This window comes from Leucopleurus acutus (genome assembly GCF_964270905.1).
Source record: "Leucopleurus acutus genome assembly, chromosome: 2".
In the NCBI taxonomy this organism is placed as follows: Eukaryota; Metazoa; Chordata; class Mammalia; order Artiodactyla; family Delphinidae; genus Leucopleurus; species Leucopleurus acutus.
The window spans coordinates 74,083,584-74,099,480 of NC_139143.1; the positions used below are offsets into that span (position 1 = coordinate 74,083,584).

At 37.3% G+C, this 15,897-nt stretch overlaps 1 pseudogene across 1 annotated transcript; it reads right to left on the reverse strand.

The window, feature by feature from the left end:
• Positions 1-592: 592 nt before the first annotated feature.
• Positions 593-943, reverse strand: LOC309979052 (transmembrane emp24 domain-containing protein 2-like; annotated as a pseudogene). The gene has a single exon. The product of its transcript is annotated as a transmembrane emp24 domain-containing protein 2-like (transcript).
• Between the last annotated feature and the right edge of the window lie 14,954 nt (positions 944-15,897).

Genomic DNA, 15,897 nt, shown 5'->3' on the forward strand with positions numbered 1-15,897 from the left:
AAGGTATATAAAAATATGAGCCATTTTCTGTATCAACACCGGAAATTGGTCTTGGAATAGGGAGGAAATCTTACTAAGCATCAATTTGTTTATAAGGTTAACTTTAGAAATTCGAACCTACTATAAAAGCAGGTGCTTCTCATTTAATTTTTATTAAAGGAATTACAAATGATTTATTCAACTTTTTAAAAAATGTGTCATTTTATGTTAATATTCTGGTTATGTTCCTACACCAAGTGAATGGAAAATGTTAACTTTATTTCCAGGGTAATCGTGACATATTTAATTTAGAAGAAATGTGTTAAAGATAAAACCATAATAATTCTGGGAGGCATAAAAAGCACTAAAATAACTGATATATTTATTTAATAGCCCCTAAAATCAACAACTTTTCAGACATTTGGTGCATTGCAGGCATGCGGACATCTGCATTCTGAATTTCAAGTAAGTCTCCTTGATGTCCAAAATTAGGTAGATGCAATGCGCCTTTGTTAGTTTGTTTTTCTTTCTTTCTTTTTTTTTTGACATTACTATAACCAAGATGTTTGGTAAACAGTGAATTATGAGTTTGGGATCATCAGAAAAAGGTTTTTTAAACAACTTTCCGGACTACAAAAAATCTCTTCAGGTAGTAGATCCATCCCAATGTCATGGCACCTAGAACAAGAGCTTCAAAGAAGGACCAAAGGACCAGTCTGCTGTTTGTGCTGTCATTGATTTCTCTGTGTATCTCTCCCGAACTTCCATGTATTCCTGTTCATGCTCTCCAGCTGTCATTGCCACTGCGAGCTCATTAATCATTTCTTCTAGCTTGTTCTGGTGAGCTTCTGTTTCCATGTCCTTTTGGAGACTCCCCAATATCAATGGTGAACACCACTATCTTTGGAGTCATGTTGGACATTCTACTGCTAAAACACAACTTATATGCTGCTGCTCCATCCATGTGAGCAGCAAATGTGTATTTCCCACTGGACTCCCAGTCTCCTTTATAAATTCCTTTATTATCAGGCCCTGTAATCTCCACGTCAATGTCCAGGCAGCCAGCCTCAGCCACCTCAAAGATGAGGCCCATCTTGCTGCCCGAGGTGACTCACTCGAAGAAGCACTCCTGGGCATGTGTGTCAATGCTGACGCCTCGATGCTGACAAAGTAACCCGAGGCAGTGGCCAGGAGGGCGTCCAGGATTCGTTAGTTTCTATGGGTTCTCAAAATAAGATTATTTGTATTTTGTTTTCCTCATAGTTTATCTACATGATAAATGTTGATAGTACAGAGACTGTTTAATTTTTATTTATTTATTTATTGGCCATGTGGCTTGTGGGATCTCAGTTCCCCGACCAGGGATGAACTCGTGCCCCCTGCAATAAGAGGGCAGAGTCCTAACAACTGGACCACCAGGGAATTCCCTGTACAGAGACTGTTTTACATTTAACATTTCTTCTCAAGTAAATATAGTTAGAATGGCCCTTGATGCTAGAAGACACAGATGACCCTGTGCATTATTCAGCTTTCCTCAAGTTAAACAGCCCACAAATTTCAGTGGCTTACAACAACAAAGGCTTATTTCTCACTCACATTACGTATTGGTGACTGTTCTTCTTCTCCTCCCTGTGTCTTCCTTATCCGAGAATCTGGAGTAAGAGAAAAGTCCCTCTCTGCTCAAGGCAGAGGAAAAGAACAAGAAGGCTGGCCAAAACTCTGTGATGACAGCTCAAAACACATTTCCTTGGCCAAACCTGATCTTAAACCAGATCCTTTGAACAAGCCTGATGTCCGGGAAGGTAAATTCCTGACCATTCCAGCCCCCCACCACCACTCCCCTACCCTCCAATAAGCCTACTAGAGGAATGGGGGAAGGGAGTAATTGAGGACAATAATACAATCTGCCATACCATGACTCACATTTTTTTTAGAAAGATAAGTATCTCTTGATATGGGAGAGATTATACTTGGTCTATGTTGAACAAAATTTATGAAATTGTAGGCAATTATGATAGATTTCTTTCTTTTTTCCCTCCCTCCTTTTTTTCTTCTCTCCACCCCTCAAATTCTTTCTAAATGTTCAAGTACCCAGGAATTGCTCCAAATGATTCATCCTTTGTTCTGAAATCTAGGTAAGGCTGTGCTCACCTAAGGGTAGCTGAAGTTGAATAAAGCTATGTGGTATTGAGTGAGACATAGGAGGAGATTATCAGCTTGAATATGTATTTATCACAGAATTACAGTCCCCTATATCTGTAAATATAGAACAAATCCAAGATATCAGTGGATTGATCAAGACTTTTCACATTTAATGTTTACAGGAATTGCCTGGGGATCATATTACACAGATTCTGGTTGAGTGGATATAGGGTGAAGACAAGAATTGTACATTTTCTTATAAGTTTCCAGGTAATGCTGCTTCTGCTGGCCCAGGGACCTCACATTCAGTAGCAGTGGACAAGATAACTCCTGAACTTCTTTCAAACTCTGATACTCTGAATTTACTTCAATTAGTTTCCCATACCCATATGGCTTAAATAAAGGTAAATAGAAATTGTGCATAATTTAGGGTGGTTAAACTTTTATTAAATTGCTTCTTCATGGAAGGGAGAGAGCTATACCCATATTTTGTGTCCTTTATAACCAACAGTACTATGCCATATGGATAACTGAAACTACACAACAGTTTGGATAAATGAATGCTAAGCATAGTTAGAGGTGAAGTGGATGTCAGAATGGAACTATGGGGCCTTTATGAATACCAAAGTAAACCTCCTTCCAGAAGAGAGCCTTGTTCCCTTTATAGACCCCATGATCTTTGGGATAGTATGTTTTTTGCTAAACCGTTCCTTATACTTCAACACACATCCTTGCCTCAGGGACTTCCCATGATTAAGATTTAGTATCTCAATCTTAGGAATGAGCTTCATTTACGAAGGAAAGCAAGGCCATTCAATTCCAATTAACTGCACAGTTCTTGTGTAAGAAAAACAACCTTACACTTTTAGACTATTTAAAGAAATGCAAAGTCCCCACCCTTAATTTTTCACAAAATAGAATTGTCCTGACAGGGCTTTCCTGTTCTTTTGAGTCAATAAAGCCCAAAGAGTTTAAAAATAGATGATGGTTTTACATTTATCATTTGAACAAACATGGGAAATTCGGAAATAGTTGCCATGGAATTCCGGGAATAATTTTTCCATCCCCACAGTTGGCAAAGTGGTTCTTAGGGAACAGTAGACAACATAAATGCACACACTGGGGATGTCTTGGCATACAGCCTCCTAAGACACAATGTCATTTGAGGCCAATCTCATTGGGAGAGCACATTAGTGATTTTAAAAATGCTGCTAAGGAGCACGGTGATGCTTACTAGCTCAGTGAAACTTTCTCTCCTGGGGCACTGATGATTCTAAGACACCATGAGGACCTCATTTTCCACTCATACCATTTCCTTCTATTCCCAGTTGTATGTTGGCAGGAGGTAGGGAGCTGAGGGTTGAGGAACAAACCAATACTATAGCAAAGGGAAAGGTACTTAAAAGGCCACTGAACTAGAAAGTGTATAGATCTGGGATGTAATTTCAAGTATAGAAGTTGTTAGCTGTGTGACCTTGAGCAACTTATACACCGCAGGCCTTGTTTCCTTATCTGTAAAGCAAGAGGATTTGATGGGATTTCTAAGGACCTTTCCAGTGTTAGCCTTCTAAATGGAAAAACAATAACAATACACACTCATTTCATTGATAGCTACATGGAAGGATTTACTGTGTAAGCATACAGGCTACATAATGTATGCAGTATGGTCTACATACATATAGAGACAAACTACACAGAAAGAAGGAAAAATAAAAACTTGTCATGGAAAGAGACTAGAACTTAAAGTCAGAAGAATTATTTCATTTATCTGTTTATTATTCATTCGTTCTCCATTTATTATTCAGAAATATTCATTGAGAGCCAATTATCTCCCACTCACTATACTGGGAACTGGAATCTGACAGTGGAAAAGACAGACTTTCCTGACCTTTTGGAATTTATATTATCCTGGGAAAGACAGGTAAGATATAAATAAACAAGAAAATAAGATAATTGAAGATTGTTAAACATTGAAGAGGAAATAAATAAGGCACAGAATTCCCAAGTTGCGCAGGGGCTTGGAGTGTTTGACAAAGAGAAAAGAAGCCAGTGGGGCTAGAATGCACTGAGCAATGGAGAGAAAATATGAGATCAAGTTGTAGTTAAACAAGACTCAGCTCGGGCTGATACTGAGCAGGACCCTCGGGGGCTCCTGGGCACAAAAGCCTTTCTGTGTCCCCCATTTCTTGATTACAGGAAATAGGTTTCCTTCAGCCTCCAGGACCTCCCCTGAGCTCCAACGGGCAGGTTCAAACAGTTGCTAATTAGGAAAGGGAGGGGATGCCGAAACAAGGAAGAACAGTCAAGAGAAACAATAGTGCAGCCTTGGGGCGAGGTCCTGGTTCCCCATCAATTCATACATATAACAATGTCTTTGAGCTGTTTTGCAGATACTGAAATGCCCACCAGGTGGGAGAAATTAACAGTAGGCTCTCCACAAGCACTAGACCCCAGACAGGTTAGAACCAAAAGGTTGATGATGCTGACTCCCACTTACCTCACCACCAACCAATCAGGAGAATGTCCACAAGCTGATCTTGCCCTTTTAAACCATTATTATAAAACTCCTCACTACCCGCTCCAGGTTGGGACACACAGTTTTGAGGGCATTAGCCTGCTGTGGCCCCCTTTGCCTGGCAAAGCAATAAAGCTATTCTTTTCTACTTCGCCCAAAACTCTGTCTCTGAAAATTAATTGGGTGTCGGGGTACAGAAGCCGGATTCAGCTTCAGTACATGGCCTTAGAAATCATAACAAGGATTTTCGATTTTAAGAGTAAAGGGGAATCATTGAGGAGTTTTAGGGATAAAAGTGACATTTTAAATCAATCTTTCTTGCTTTTGTGTGGAGAAAGAGGGATGTTGGACAGAGCAGAGAGAATCACTACGGACTAGTGCATTTTTATTTACCTATTATTTTACAACATTTTATGGCTAATTGGAGTCATTATTATTTTTCTGCTTAGATTTTCCCAAATTTGGCCTAGGGTGGGGAGTAGATGGGAGGAAGCTTAAAGATGACTTCTGTGCTTTTGGACTTGGCCCCTTTTGAGTGCCTCTTTGTTTTTCTTTTATTTTGTTTTCCTCCCAAAACAAAATGTCCATTTTGTACTTTCCCTGACCTAGGCCAGGAATCAGCCATTTCTTCAGGAGTGCATATTCCCTTGAGTGAGAATAAGATCTAGAAACCAATATTTGGGCCCGGAGTATGTTTATTTCTATGGAATGTCATTGTTTGTAGGTCCTTTAACTAAATTTTTAGTCACATTCAGGAAGGCTTCCTCTATTCCCAGTTTATAAAGGAATTTACCCATGTTTCCTAATACTTAGATTTAAAAAAAAAATTTTAATCTCTGATTCATTGGAATTTAGGTTGATGAACAGTGGAAGGTTTGCCAATTTTATCTTTTACAGAATAGCTATCTAGTTGTCTCAGCATTGTTTATTAATAGGTCATTTTTCTCCTGTGATTTGATATACTACTTTTACCATTTACCAAATTTCCAGGGTCTAATTCTGGACTTTCTCTGTTGTTTCACTGCTCAGTATATCCATTCATGGGCCATACTATCTTTATTTTAAAGTCTTTATGGGACATTTTAATATCTGTAGCGTTGACCCTCAGTCATTGATCATTATTGGCCTATTTCTTGGCTACTATTGCTCACTTATTTTTTCATATTAAATGCAGAATCAACTTATCTTGTTTCAGAAAAAAAAAAGTGTAGCTATTTTTGTTAGGATCACTTTCATTTATAACTTGGGGAGAAGCATCATCTTTGTGAAGCCGAATTGCCCTATGGAAGAACATTGGATAATTATTTGTTCAAAACTACTTTTGCATCCTCCATGACTTTTTAAGTGTTTCCTTCATATAGATTTTAAACATTTCTAATTAAGTTTACTCTTAGTATTTTATCATTTTTTTTGTTCTTCTGTTAACTCTTTTAAGTTGTTATTATGTTTATATATAAAAATTTTTACTTTTTTTATTATGGTAGAACCATCATAAAATTTTCCACCTTAATCCTTTTAAATGCATAGTTCACTAATGTTCAATATATTCACACTGTTGTGAAACTAATCTCTAGAACCTTTTCATCTTGAAGAATTGAAATTCTATACTCGTTAAACAATTATCCTCTGCCCCTTCCCTTAGGCCCTGCTAACCACCATTCTACTTTCTACATGTATGAAGTTAACTACTTGCGATACCTCACCTAAGTGGAATCATACAGTATTTGCTCTTTTGTGACTGACTCATTTCACTTACTAAAATGTCCTCAGAGTCCATCCATGTTGTAGCAGGTGATAGGATTTCCTTCCTTTTTAAGACTACATAGTATTCCATTGTATGTATATATCACATTTTGTTTATCCATTCATTCATTGATAGACATTTGAGTTGCTTCCACCTCCTGGCTATTGTGCATAGTTCTGCTATGAACATGTGTATGCAAATGTCTCTTTAAGACTCTTCTTTCAATTGTTTTAGATATATACCCAGACATGTGATTGCTAGATCATATGAAACTCTAGTTTTGTTGTTGTTATTGTTTTGAAGAACTGTCATACTGTTTTCTATAACAGTTGCACTATTTTAAAATTCTACCAACAGTGCCCAAGAGTTCCAACTGCTCCACATTCCTACCAATACTTGTTATTTTTTGTTTGTTTGTTTTTCAGAGTAGCCTTCCTAATGGGGTGAAGTGACATCTCATTGTGCTTTTAATTTGCATTTTACTGTTGATTACTAATGTTGAGCCTCTTTTCATATGCTTGTGGACCATTTCTATGTTATCTTTGGAGAGATAACAAGCTGCATGATGTGGCCAATAAATAAATAAATAAATAAGACTAGTGCTTTTTATATAATTAAATATTCTGCAACTCTACTAATTTTAAATGATTTATATTGTATTTCAATAAACTGTCATGGGTTTTCTATATATACAACCATGTCATAACATCTACAAATAAAGGCATTTTTAACTCATCCTTTCTAATTTTTGTGATTCTGCTTTTGTACTTTTATCAGAATATGTGATCTAAAAGCTCCAGTTCTGTAGTAATTGATAATGAACTGGCCATCTTTTTTGGTGCCAGACCCCAGAAAGAAGATTTCAGTGTTTCCCATTTTAGATGTCATCTTTTGGATGGAGTATATATCTTTTATCATGTGAAGAAAACTATTCCTTGATTACTTTTATTATGTGTTTTTATTGAGAAAGTGAATTAAATTTTGTAAATGCGTTTCCAGCATATATGAATATGAACATATGACTTTTCTCCATTGAGCTAATAATAGGGTGAAATATATTAGTGGACTTTGTAATATTAATCTACCTTGCATTTCTGGTGTAAATTCTATTTTGTCCCCATATATTATTTTCTTAATGTACTGTTGGCTGCTGTGTTCATATTTATTTTGGACTATTGCATCAGTATTTATAAGTGAGAGTTGTCTATAGATTTGAGGAGAGCAATTTTTAAATCAAGTTTTGTTTATAATGTTACATTCTTTTTGTCAGAAGGATTTGGATGATTTCCTTCTTTTTTCATGATTTTGTAAAAATAGCACTGGACTTTGAAATTTCCATAGAATTCCCCTGTAAAATCATCTTGACCTGCTGTTTTGTGAGTTGTGGGGAGTAGAAAGTAACTCTGGTAACTTTCTCCATTTCTTCTATAAAAATTGGTCTTTTTCTTTTTCTATTTTTTTTTTTTTACTGGAGTCAGTTTTGGCAAAGTATGTTTTTCTAGAGAATTATCCACTTTTGCATTATTTAAATCTCCTCTCTTTCAATGGTTTTCTTTGTCATTTTTTATCTTGTGTATTTGTGTTTTCTCCCACCCTCGTCCCATAAACAATCTTAACTTTTTATTTATTAGATTAGGAATGATAGTTTATTTTTGTTTTTGTTACCAGATATTGACTTAATGATAAGGCTATTTTTCTCTTTTCTACTTCATTATATTTTGCTTTTATTCTTATTACCTCTATTTTGCTCTCCTTATTAACTGAATTATTCTGTTTTCCAAATTTTGGGATTAGATATTTAATTCATATTTTCATTGTTCATTTTTATTAATATGTATACTTAAGACTATAAAATTTCCTCCAATCACAGCTTTAACTGTATAAAGATATATAGATTCCGATACATAATGTTTTTAACCATTATTATTATTATTATTTATTTATTTTTTTTGCAGTACATGGGCCTCTCACTGTTGTGGTCTCTCCTGTTGTGGAGCACAGGCTCTGGACACGCAGGCTCAGCAGCTGTGGCTCACGGGCCCAGCCACTCCGTGGCATGTGGGATCTTCCTGGACCGGGGCACGAACCTGTGCCCCCTGCATCAGCAGGCAGACTCTCAACCACTGCGCCACCAGGGAAGCCCATTAACCATTATTTTTTATAATGTCTGTGATAAAGGTTTGTATTTCCTCTTTTGAACTGAGATTTTTGCATAATAATGAGAGAATATTTTGTATACTATTCTGTGTAATTTATTGAATATTTTGTGACCCAATATGTGGAGAATTGGTGAATTTTCATAAATATCCAATATGCATTAGGAAATAAGATCTATTCTCTATTATCAGGGTGCAAATATGTCCATTTTATTTATTATGTTGCTTGTGTTCTCTTTATCCTTACTTGTTTTTATTCATTTTACTTTTCTCAGTCTGAGTATGGTGTGCCAAAGTCTCCTAATGTTTGTTTGCTTCTGTCTCCTTGCATTTCCTGAAGTTTCTGCTTTAGGAAGGTGGCTGATAGCAGAAAGTTTCTGTCTTATCTTTTTTGTGAATTGTGGCCATTACCTTTATAAGGTTTTCTTCTTTGTCTTATCTCCTTTAGTTCTGAATTCTACCTTATCAGATACACAATCACAGTCCTGCTTTCATTTTCTTTTCATTTGCCTCTGTTCATTTCTTTATTTTTCAGCTTTCTTCACCTCCTTGTTTTAGTTGTGTCTCCAGTGTACTGCAGAGAGGTTGGTTTTGCTTTGTGAGCCAATTTGAAAATATTTTCTTTTAACACCTGAGTTAAGCTTATTTGCATTTATTGATTATAATATGTTTCATTTCAGCTCAATCAATTATTTTACTGTATGTATCATCATATTGTTTCATTACAAAGTTACTTGAACTGTGTAATCTCTTTTTCCTCTCTATCTTTTTTCTTAACATTGTATTTTGTTTTGTGTTTCTTTTATTATTTAAGAAGGCTTGGATTCATGACCAAGTTGTTACCTCATACTGATGCCTTTATGTAATGTCCAGAGTCTCTTTTTTCTTTACCTATTTTTGACTACTCTGCTTGTCAGCTTTAAATGATATTCTCTGATTCTGCTCTGCCTCATTCTTCTCTCTTCTCTGCTTTCCCCACTTATTTTCTCAATTAGTTGCAAATTAAAGTTTACAAAGTTCTTTGTCTTTATGTTATGTTTCAAGACAAGATAAGCGTGATTTTACTTACTCCCCTTGTTCATCTGGACTTTTTGTTTGTTTTTTTGAGGCTGTGTGGAGAGATTCTAATTTAGGTTGCTGCCATTATCCTATGGACCTGGAAGCTTCTCATAGATTTTTATGAGAATTAAATGAGCTAATCTATGTGAAAGTAAAGATCGCTGATTACCCTTTGGTGCAAAGATTTTAGTAATTTTTTTTCTTGCATTTAGAGATAACACACTTTTTCTAACTACTGTCTATTAACCCTTTTATGGGAAGTATTTTGCCACCTACCACTTCCTAACATGCTCTCTCTTTTGCTGTGTGGAAACCTTCTGATTTGATATGTAGAAAAGTGCAAGAGGTTGAGGGCAGGGTGACGTCTCATTGGGCTTCCCTGGAGAGAGTAAGAAGAAATGAACAAGCTGGAAGAGAAAAAGCTCCAAAGAGGAAGATAAATTGATAAAAAAGAAAATAGGGAGGAAATAAATTGTCAGTTCTCTTGCATTCTACTTAGATTTGCTGTAGGCTGTAGACAAGGCTGAAAAATCCATTGGTTTTCAATGCACCAACTAGCTTAGGTTAAAAATAAGAACACCAGAAATCCTTTTGAGCAATAGCTATATTTAGTTAACTTATTGTTTCAAGAAGGCATCACACTCGAACTCTAAAGAATAACAATATTATAGTCAATGACCTCAGTGAAGGTTTAAAATATATGAGAAAATAAGCACTAGTTTAACATTATGTTCACAACAGCCTAAGAACTTTGAATTTCTGTCATCTGCATTTTAAACACGAGAGACCATGAAGATTCAGATTCAGAGAGGTTGAGTGAATGGGAGAAAGTCACATAAGTAAAACAAGGCAGAGCAGTGACTTGATTCAAAGGTTTCTTTGTTCCAATATAATATAATTTAAGAAGATAAAGAAGGGCAAGAGGAGTGGCAGTAACAGACATGTACTAAGTGCTTAGAGGACAAGAAAGTTACTTGTGGTCAGAATGGTCTGAGAAGACATTTCAGAAAACGTTGGGTTTATAGATTCCCTTCCAGTGCAAGGCAGCATCTGTGTTCATAACTCCTGTGTATCCCACTTGTTGCTGGCTGGACCAGCATTGCAAAGCATACTTAGCATCTCTTCGGCTCTGTGACTTAACCAGGAATGGCTCTTCCTTCTTAAAAAAAAAGAAATGTTTTCTTTGCACAGAGACCTTCATGCAGGAACCCCTTTTAAATTAGAGATTGTAATTAATATTATCTCTGGGTCCTGAGAGGGGAGCTTGATTGAGTGTAGGAATAGAGAGTGACAAGATACCGATTGCCTGTTATCTGATCAGGAGGGCTAGTGTTTGAATTCACTTGGAGGAATAAAGAAGGTCTATGAACTGATCCTTTGAGCCAGATAAACACCAGCAGGGTGTGAAGTGGTTTCTTGGAATGACCTAAGGCTGAATTTGCTTTGAGAACAGGGGTGTTATAAATATCAGAACAGCAGGGGATAGAAGTGGTTCTAATGGAATTAGATGAGATTATTGACAGGACCTGGCTCTGAAAGTGTCTCTTCAACTCCCCAGAGGTGATATTCCTGTTAAACCCATTATTTAAAATTGAGAATAAGAGAACAGAACCAAGGAGTCACAAAGAAAATTTGGTCAGCTCAAAGTTCAAGCAAATCTCAAGTAATCTCCATTTCTGTATCCAGGCGTATGGCAATATCCTAGATCATTAGAACAGAAAGAACTCAAAGGAAAATGGTTCCATTATTTTCATTTTATAGATGAAGAAACAGAGTTCTCACTGCTCAACCTCTGCCTTACTCTCCCAAAATAAAATTAGAATATTTGGCCCAATGACAGAATTGAAACCAGACTCTAAAGCTATGAAAGGCTTCTTTTCAGGGCAGCTATTTATGGATTATTCCAAAGTAGAAGATAGGTGATGAGGAGGAAAAGCTCAGAGTACCAGAAATACCTACGTTTGAATCTCACTTTCATTACCTATTTTGAGCTGTGTGGTTGTGGGGAAAATCACTTATCTGTATTGAAACTCAGTTTTTTTATCCATAAAGTCTAGATAGTAATCCTTACCTTGTAGAAAAAGCTAAGTGGAAGGAATGATTAGTTCTACTTCGAGAAGGCACATAAAAAGGGCATTTTAATCTGTTCATCAAAGACAGGTTGAGGCTGTGGGAAAGGAGACAGTAGAGAATGGACGTCTTAGGCAGAGGGAATTCAGAAGCAAAGTCATGACTAAGAAAGAATACAAGATGTAGGGAGATAGTACTTTGTGGTTGAGATTTTAGTGCCATAATGAGAAGTTTAGCCTTTATCTGGTGGTAGCAGTAGTAGTAGAAGAAGAAATAATATATAGCATTTATTGAGTGTGTATTACAGACAAGGCACCATTCTAAGAATTTTACATTTATTATCATATTTAATCCTTACAGTAACACTGTCAGGTAGGTACTCTGGTCTTCATTGTACAGATGAGAAAACTGAGACACAGAAAAGTTAGGTTATTTGCTCAAGGTCACATACAGAGCAAGTTCAGAATCTGAGCGACAAAAGACATTGGGAGAAAACCAAAATATTCTTAAGCAAGGTAGTAGAAAAGCCAGCTCTGTGTGTGTATACATCATATATATATATATATATATATATATATATAGTGGCATGGACCTGAGTAAAGAAAGCTTGGACCTAGGGAGAGGCAGAGGAAACAATTAGAAATATGATATAATAATCCAGGCAAGAGATGACGGCAGTTAGAACAAAGGCAGCAGGTAAAAATAATGAGATGAGTGACAGAAAATATATTTAGGAGATAAACTTGACAAACTTGACAATGCAAAGTGAGAAAGAGAGAACCATCAAGGATTATTGTAAGATGAGGAAATTGGGTGGATGGTGATGATAATATAAACCCAATAGGTAAGAATATTTTAAAACAGTTGTTTACAAGCCTTTAATATGAAAGTGAACCAGCATCTCTACAACGGAGTGACCTCAAGTCCCAAAGTTTAACAAGTCTACAGAAATAAACAAGTATCATTTTTCCATAGACTAAGATTTTGGAAACAGGGAAGGATCTAATAGTCTATCTTTGCAACTCTGGCACTCTATAATCATGAGAGTAGGAGGCAAGGAAGGAGAACAGTGCTGATGGATAGATATTTAGGGTCTGGATTAAAGATAATATGTCCCACGATTTTGTCTTTTTGTGTGTACATGTGTGCCCACACTTATACATTACCCTGGGACAGAAGTCAAACAGGTGTGGCAAAATGTTCACCACAAGATTATGTAGTTTAAGTGCATACTTTTCCCCATTGAATTCTGTCCTTTCCATGTTAACCTCCAGCAGTTTTAAAGACACAGTAAGAAGCCATTTTATTTTTTTTAGGAAAAAATCAGTGTCATAGTCATCAGTGGAATATTATGAAGTCATTAAAAATAATACTTCTGAAAAAAAAGATGAAATATTTATTTAATGTTTCTTGCATTAAATAAATAAATAAATATATATATACATAAAATGGTATGCAGAGTCTACAAAATGCATGGACAATACTCATCAATCTGTCAAGGTCATCAAAAACAAGAAAAGTCTGAGAAAAATGTCATAGTCAAGAGGAGACTAAATGTAATGTAGTATCCTGGAACAGAAAAAGCACCAAGTGAAAGAGCATATAAACATTTATTTCTATGCAAATTCCTAAGCATCTGAAAGTTTAACAGAGTCCTGAATTTTCATACATAGTCTCCTTAAAATCACATATTTTAAAAATATCACGTCAAAGTCTTTCAGAAAAATAGTGGAGGTCTGTTTAAAAATGTGCTAAGTGACTTCTATTTTCTTTTATATTTTAATGCAGAAATTGACCCCCCAGTGCTGAGTAGCTCTGTAGGGAGATAAAACACATGCTCAAGATGTTAGCAAAGCAGGGATGCTAGCAAAACAGAACCATTTCTTTAAAAGAAGATGATATTTATCAACCTCTTTAGGGTTAGGTGCTACTTAGATTTTGGATTAGTTTTGAGCCCTACGGAAATTGCCAATTTCGACCTGGAAAAGAAAAAGGTAACTTCATATGATTCAATCTAGTGCCTTTAAGGAATGGGCAGCCTTATCTTTCTGTTGTTGGAGGCATCTAAGGTCTCTATCTGGCTCTGCTGCCAAGCCAGGCGCTTAATAAGCAGATTCTTAATTTGAGTGGTCAACATTGTAAAATATCTGCATAGTGTCTGTTTCCACCCCTTTCTCTCATCTCACCGAAACCCACCTCCCACTCTCAAAATAAGTAACCTAACTCTGGCAATACCTGGAGGCTAGAGCAAACTTGGTGACACTTCGAACTCATCAAGAATCCAAGCAAATGCCAAACAGATTTTGTGGAAAGATTTTTGAAAACTAGGAAAACTCCATCCTCAGTGGACTCTCTAGGACCTAGTTTTTGTTGGGGGACCAGGTCCTATGACTTGGTGTGACATTTCCTGAGGGAGCTGAGCTTCTCAGTAGAGACAGAAGGAGGAAACATTGGGAGTGAGGGTCTGGAAAAAGTATTTGGTTTGTTAAAAAGACTCCCGCGCCCCTCAGTTGACCTGCATTGCCGAGTGCTTAGTAATAAGGCAGTATTTTATCCTAGCTTCCTCCCTCTCTCCTTCCCCCTCCTTCCAACTCCTGATTTTTTTTTCTTTTTCTTCTTTTTCCTGGAGTAGCAACCGCAGAGCATGAGGTGAAAAGTCGCTGGAAGGACAAGTTGACAGATAGCATTTGGGTCGCCGGGTCACTAAAAGGCGTCGTGATCTGGGCTCAGACGGAGCGATTTCCTCGGTGATTTTAATCTTTCGTCTGTTCACACGTCATGCCACCTGGACATAATGCAGAGAAATCTGGAGGTTTAACAAACCCTTCCGCTTGTCCCAAAAGCTCCCTTGGAAAGAGAGAGAGCGAGAAAGAGAGTGAGTTAACTCTCTCCCTACCTTCCCCCATCAATAGCAGAAACCCTAGGAGTGGGACAGACCCCCCCACACCCCGGCAATTAATAAGCTCAGGGCTTTGTCTGAGCAAGGAAGGCTTCGTCTTTATGGATACTGTAAATAATATAACAAGCTGCCCCGTTTACTGCCTTAGACACATATAAGTGGCAGCTTTATCCTTTTTCGTTGACCCTCTGTCCAGGTTTTGATTTACTTTCAAATCTCTTGTCGTAGATTCTTGGAAAATATTTATTTTGGTGGTGGGGGTGAGGCGCAGTCAGTGGGAGAAAGGATATAGAGAAAGAGAGATACCCGTGAAGGGGAATATTAATATGCTTCCTGTGACTGTGGCCAGACAGTCTGCTTTTCTTATTTCCCCATAAGGTTCGGAGCTGTTGCTGACCAAGGGTGTTAAAGCTGAGAATTAATGGATTTCAGCAAAGTAGATGCTGATGTTCCAGAGAAATATTTCTGCTTAACTTGTTAGAGATGTGTCTCGGGTCGTGCTTCGTAGAACTGGGGAATGAGGAGAGAAAAGGTAGCCAGGGTCCTGCCAGGAAGCTGCTCCTTCAGGTTTCTTCCCTCTGGACCAATGATGGAAAGAGAGAGACTCCAGCTCTCACTCTGTTTTCCCACAGAATGCGCTTCATACTTCTGTGAAAGCACTTATCAAACCTGATCATGGTTATCTGCTCAAATGTCAGCACCAGACTAGAAACTCCACAGGGGTAGTGACTGTATCCTTCACATCTAAGTGCCTGAAATATAGTGTTTTAAATATTTGGTTGTTTATTCATCAAATGTGGTCTGAGCACCTACTATTGCTGAGTATAGAGCTAGCCAGAGAGGATACAGTGAAGAATAAGTTAGAGTCCCTTTCCTCAAGTTGCTTATAATCTGGTGGGGGAGACAGATATACAACAATAACATTTGCAGTAAAATATTGTAGATGTTGTCCTGGATGTACAGGCTTTGACTGGGGAAGGGAAGGGAGAATCAAGAAAGACATCACCAGTGAAATGACTGTACAATTACAAATCAGGAGCCACACAGGCCTGTTAAGACACTATCTCAACCGCCTTTGGGAGAAATACCAGGGTCTGATATAAGGGCACGATCACTGGGGCAGAAAGGAGGAGACAACATTAAAAGATAAGAGAGTGGTGATTCCACAAAATTCAGCAACCACTAAGATGAAGTGGTGGGAGGAAAAGAAGATGACCTCTAGATTTCTGGCACTAGTGATTGGATCATTAATCACATGGTTTACCAATATAGGGCAAAGAAAAGAACGGAGGTCATGATAGCCCAGTCACAAGAAGTCATAATATTGTGGCAG